The sequence below is a fragment of the Rhinolophus sinicus genome, linkage group LG14, assembly GCF_036562045.2.
Source record: "Rhinolophus sinicus isolate RSC01 linkage group LG14, ASM3656204v1, whole genome shotgun sequence".
In the NCBI taxonomy this organism is placed as follows: Eukaryota; Metazoa; Chordata; class Mammalia; order Chiroptera; family Rhinolophidae; genus Rhinolophus; species Rhinolophus sinicus.
The window spans coordinates 5,020,255-5,026,254 of NC_133763.1; positions in this window are offsets into that span (position 1 = coordinate 5,020,255).

Consider the following 6,000-nt stretch of genomic DNA (forward strand, 5'->3'; position numbering starts at 1 on the left):
CCAGAGGTGAACCCAGAACCTATCGGTGGAGCCTCCAATTAATGAAGCCGCTCCCACATGTAAACAGCAGCAGGGAAAGTGCCAAGGAAAGCAACGTGCTTATGACAAGGTCCCAGTTTGGGACATAAGGCCCATAAAGCACAGCCTTTTCCTTTTTCTATAACGAGAAGGGTTTTATATAGTTGGGGTGCCTGAATTCAGGAGTTGTAATGTCTGCTTAAGAAAGGAAAAGGACTTTTAGGATTCTAGATCCCAAGAGAGGGTCTCTGGGTCATTAATTTTCATTAGCTTTCATGGTGGTTGAGGTAATTAATATATTAAGACTATCATATTTTACTTCTATCCAGCATCCATTCTTTATAGGTAAGTAAACCCAGTGGCCCATTGAGAAGCACCAAAGATTATTTGCATGAAAAGGGTATCCTTAAGAGTTTTATTATCCTGAATCTGGGGCCTGTACATACTTGGGAAGACAGTATCAAAAAGATTTGTCAGAAGAAACTGGTCATTTACATCAGTATGTTAGCATATGTCCAAATGCCTAAAGTTATGACATTATTACTTGGTTTAGAAGAGGCAAAATATTTAAAATAAACACAATAGCAAGAAAGAAGGTCCTTTCATTAAAAATGATTTAAATTATATGTATTTTACCACAATTGAAATGAAAATTTTAAAAATGGTTTAAAAGCATAACAAAAGCACAAAAATCATGCGTAAAGGTCAACCTTATTATGAACTATGGTTTATAAACTTTCTTTGTTTACTCATTAAAATAACTTTATGTGTATGCACTTAAGCACACACATAAAATGACTTCGGTGTTAAACATTGTAAAAACATTAGCCTTATCAGCATGTCAAGGTAGGTTGATATCCTTGCTGAATTTGCCATGCCGATAAAATTGCATCGATTCCCTCAGTACACAGATGAGACACATCCACCATTTGACATGACAGTAGCTCTTTGCAACGACCATACCATTTCTAGCAGCTTCAACTTAAGGAAAAAAGAAAAGCAACGTTTAGTCATTCACAGTTACATGAAAACTAGGAAGACGGCAACTGAAAACGATCCTACACCAGCCCTTTATCAAGATTCACTTCGTTTAGGAATATAATCCAAACTTACGAAATTTTTTTCTGTTTATGTGTCTAATATTAAAAGCCCTTCAAATTTTAATTAGAAGAACTAAAGTTCTACTTAAAAAAAAAAGGCTATTTGCTGGCCTGGTCTAAAGTGGCATTTGCTTTTTATCTTGTAGCTTAGCAACCAAATCCGTTGATATGATTCAAAATTAAACTTGTTCTTTTTCTCTCTTTCTTGCTTATGAATTTCAGCTCTTTCAGGTTCTTAAAGGGCTGTATATTAACAGCATTTTCACTTCCCTTTCATGGAGTTTCTATTTTCCTAGTCTAGTTTAAATAAGGACTTATTAGTCTTTATAAGCCAATCAACATAGGAGCTCCCCTTAAACTCAGGAAATTTATAATCAATTTATTAATAGTCTCTGGAAAAGACAAAGGTACACCAATATGTTTGTTTAGAACATATTTTATACTCAGTGAAAAAACCTTATGATGTTTTTGGAAAAAATTGGGATTTTCCCGTTTCATTATGTGCTGTTTTCTGTAGTATTTTTCCAGTAGCACTCACGAGACAGTAGACTTCTGTGTCCTCTTCTGGTGAGACTATATTGGAAAGTGAAAGTCCACAGTCCTGTTTTTCCTTTCCGTCTCTAATTCTTACGGTTTTATCCTGCCCCATAACTACTCCTCTCTCCCAGGCTTTAAGGAAGCAAACACAGAAATTCCACGAACACAAATACACTCTCAACCTGCGAGGTCATGTGAACACTCCAGAGTCCAAAGGAGCAGCTGAATGTGCTCTTTTTTTAAAAAAAAATGAAATTTCTAAACCCACCTTACCAAACCTCAGCAGCAGATGAGGGTCAGAACGATGTGTGAATTGTCACATGACCACACTTTGTACATCATCTCCTTGCAGGAGCTGGAAAGGACGTTGATTGAGAAACTCCACGTGTGCTGTTTGTTACCTCCAGCCATTAGCCAAGGCATCGCTTCAACATTTCTTTCTTTGGCCCTTGTCCCCAGGGCGGCATCTCAATGTACAGTGCTGGTGTGGACCTGACTTTTGTTCTGAAGGATAAATACATTACCTGCAGCTCTTCCTAAACAGCTGCTCGGGCCAGGAAACAGCTCAGATGCCTATTTCCTGGGAATCTATCCTCCAAGTTAGTTTCCTCAGCATCTGACAGATGAAGAATTCTTCCAATTGCTCAGAAACCAAGCAGGAAAGACTAAAATTGATCTTGAATTGACCTTCTTAGTGGAAAATTAGAACTACCCTTCTCCCAGTAATAAAAGTCCTTCTGGATTTTTAACTTCTTCGAGTTGTGGCTTCCTCAAGTTAAAATGCAGAAATATGTATGTTACATGTAGCGTTAGAGCTCATGTTTCTTATAAGAGGGCCCACCCAGCACATACCTTGTTTCCCTGAAAATAAGACCTAGCCAGACAATCAGCTCTAATGTGTCTTTTGGAGCAAATATTAATATAAGACCCAGTATTATATGATATGACATGACATGGCATGATATGACACCCGCTCTTATAGTAAAATAAGACCAGATCTTATATTACTTTTTGCTATAAAAGATGCATCAGAGCTGATTGTCCAGCTAGGTCTTATTTTTGGGGAAACACGGTAGAAGTAGCTCTCACACAGTAGTATTTCTCATTGTCTGCTTTTTGTTTGTATGGTGAGTGTGGCATATTGGCATCTCTTAAAAGAAAAATTTTTACATATTTCAGTTGAAACATATTAAAGTTGAGAACTCATTTGATTTTCACGGTTGTAAGGCCCCGTGCTGACATGATGTGAATAAAGAAGGGAATAGAATGAAAGCAGAAGAGGTGGTGGGAGAGGCATTTGATTAGTGATCAACGTATGAAGATTGGCAATTAGACTAAAAATGCAAACTGAATTTTGTGTGTGAGTATGTGTGTGTGTGTGTGTGTGTGTGTGAGAGAGAGAGAGAGAAAGAATAATGATACATATTTTTTTTACAATCACTGTTCAGAATTGCAAGGCTGAGGCTTCCATTTATAATCACTCATCCTCTGAGCTCTTTTGTATCAGATTTTTAATAGAAATTAAGCAATCTGCTTTTGAATAGTTATACTTTAGATCATGAAAAATGAAACTGTTTATAGATTTATTTTCTCTGAATTTTGTGGCAAAGCCTTTTGCAGTGTTGTCCACCTATTCCTGAAGCTCCTGTTAGAAACTGCCTGCCTAGCCCCATCTTTCCAGCAGCTGGAATTACTTTCATCAGCTGCTGACTTTAGATGTACAAAAGTTCTTCATTGTGAGGTCTGTATTCTCATTTTTCATTTCTTTGGGCAATTTCACTTTTAAAATGCCTAATTATTTACCCACTTATGTAACCCATATCGTCTGTTAGCAAAGTGGGAGTTTTAATGCATCTGAAGCTTGTATTTCTGAAATTTAGGAAGTTTAGACACAGAAATACAACAAGAAAATCATGAAATTATGCTTCGCTAATAATGGTGACACACACAGCAAAATAATATGTAAACATTCCTGTTGTGGCGATTGGCACATTGTGTGTATGTGTGTGTGTACTGAGCAGGATGGCTGAGAGGTTCTGGAGCTCTCCTGCCCTGGTTCAAATCCAGGCACCGTCACTTACTAACTACGTGATTCTGAGCATCTTTCTTAACTACTGTGTGTCCAGTTTACTCATCCATAGAACGGGGATAGTAGCACCTACCTCAAGGGATGCTGTGAGCGTGCAATGGGATCATTCAGAGTAGAATTACAGGGGCAGTCGTACCTGGCATGTCGTAATTACTCAGTATTTACTCAGCTATTGTTATCGTTCAACAGATCACTTGCCTTCCGTATCCTCACAGTATAAAATAGGGAGGAGTGAAATGGGTGGTTGTCTCTCCCATGATATACCCCTCGCCCCTCTGATTCTTCACCACGGCCTCCGGGTGAGGAGGTCTGGACAGCTTCGCGTTCTTCTGGTCGCCTTCTGTAGCAAGGAGCTCTCGTTCATGGGTCTCCCCAATTGGCATGACCTCAGGAAGACTACGTGGGTGAGGGAGAACAACCAAGACTTTTGCCTACCTTTAGGTGACCCCAAGGGTATCTATTTTGATATAAAAATGTCCAGCTTAAGGAAAGAGGTGACCAACTGAGCATTCTTGAAAAAGAACCCAGTATTTTCAGGACCAGTTTTGTCCAGAGATAACTTCCAGTTTCTCAGCCACTCTAAGGGTACCAGTAATTTATCTCACTACCATAATCTTTTCCATTTCCAGAAGGAGGCCCACATTTGAAAATGTGAAGAAGCTTAGCAAGGAGATGCAGAGGACTGTGCTAGACACTGAATGTGTCCCCCCAAATTCAGATGTGGAATCCTAATCCCGAGAGGTGGTGGGATGAGGAGGTGGGGCCTTTGGGAAGGGACTGTGTCATGACTCGGCCTTTGTGCACGAATCATTGCTCTTATAGACGAGACTCCAGAGGGATTCCTCTCCCTCTGCACCACGTGAGGACACGGTGTGAAGCCTCCGTGTGTGAACCGGAGGAGAGCTCTCACGAGAACACGACCACGCTGGCCTTCATCTTGGGCTTCCGAGCCCCTGGCACAGTGAGAAATACATTCCTGTTGTTTATTAACCACCCAGTCGTGGTCTGTTAGAGCAGCCCAAACACACTCTAAGCTGTGTCTTTGCAGTAAACATGTCATTAAAAGTGATAACTGAGCTGCCACTTAGAAGTCAGCTTTTTTTTTTTTAAAATCCACATTCTATAGAAAAAGATTTTTAAAGATTCAGAAAATAACATAGTTTCCTTATAGGATAGAAACAAGTTAAAAACTTGATAAACAAGTTGAAAACAGGTTAACAGACTGTGCGCATGGTAAACTTCAGAAAGGAGTCAGGCTTGGAGTTCTGGCCCTTAGAGTCCACGTGTGTAAACGTGAGCCTGTCACTGTCACGTGGCCCTCATAACTCTGCTCTGTTTCAAGGATAAAATAACTAAATATATAAAAAAACTTTGTAAGTTACTGGTTAAGTTGTCAGGAGTTGTATAGACTGTTTGACTCTTGATTAGTTGCCATATGCTCACAGAACAGTCACTTAACTTTTTGAAGCATGTCTTAAGTGGAAATATTTACAAATACTTATTGTACAATATTTGACAGTTCTAACAATGCGTAGATCCAAGCTTAGTTGCAAATTAATTTAGTTTGCAATTACTCTCTTGAGAAGAAATGTCTTTAAAGAAAATGGGGTAAATGACATCCAAAACAACCTGTTTTAAAATCTTACCCTTTGGAAAAATATTGCGTCTTGCTGCAAAAGAGAGTTGTTTTCATATTTTTGATCAAATACAGGTAAATGCAATTTGTGCCTTTCACCATCAGGGATTGTAGCTTGCAGGCAAAGGTGTAGGTAGCATCTGAAGAAAGATAACGCCCCTCAGATGACACCTGAGAAACTAACCAGTGTAAGACAAGAGAGGCCATGGCCTTCTGCAGCGTAAAAGGGGACAGTCATAAAATTAGAAGGGAGAGAAACGGGACTCTTGAAGGAACTGAGTCTCTGGCCCAGAAGAATGCGAGTCAGAGAACTGAGTAGGTCATGGAGGTCCCTCCACCCGAGACAGCACCCAACCAGGTGCACCCCGCGGTCACATTGCTTACCCTTTTTAAGTGAGTTCATCACTTAGCCCAAAGCCTGGGAGTCCAGTTTCCAGGAAAGAAGGCAGCAGTGGCTCCTAAGTGGAATGACTGGACGAGATAGCTCCTGAGTTACCTGTCTACTGCATGCTCAGAAAACACCTCCCTTTGGGAGGGCAGGGGAGAGTCCCATGAGACACTGTCCTTCGGGTAACGTCTGGTTTGGGACCTGCCTTGGTGGCTTGACCTCTCATAGCTAC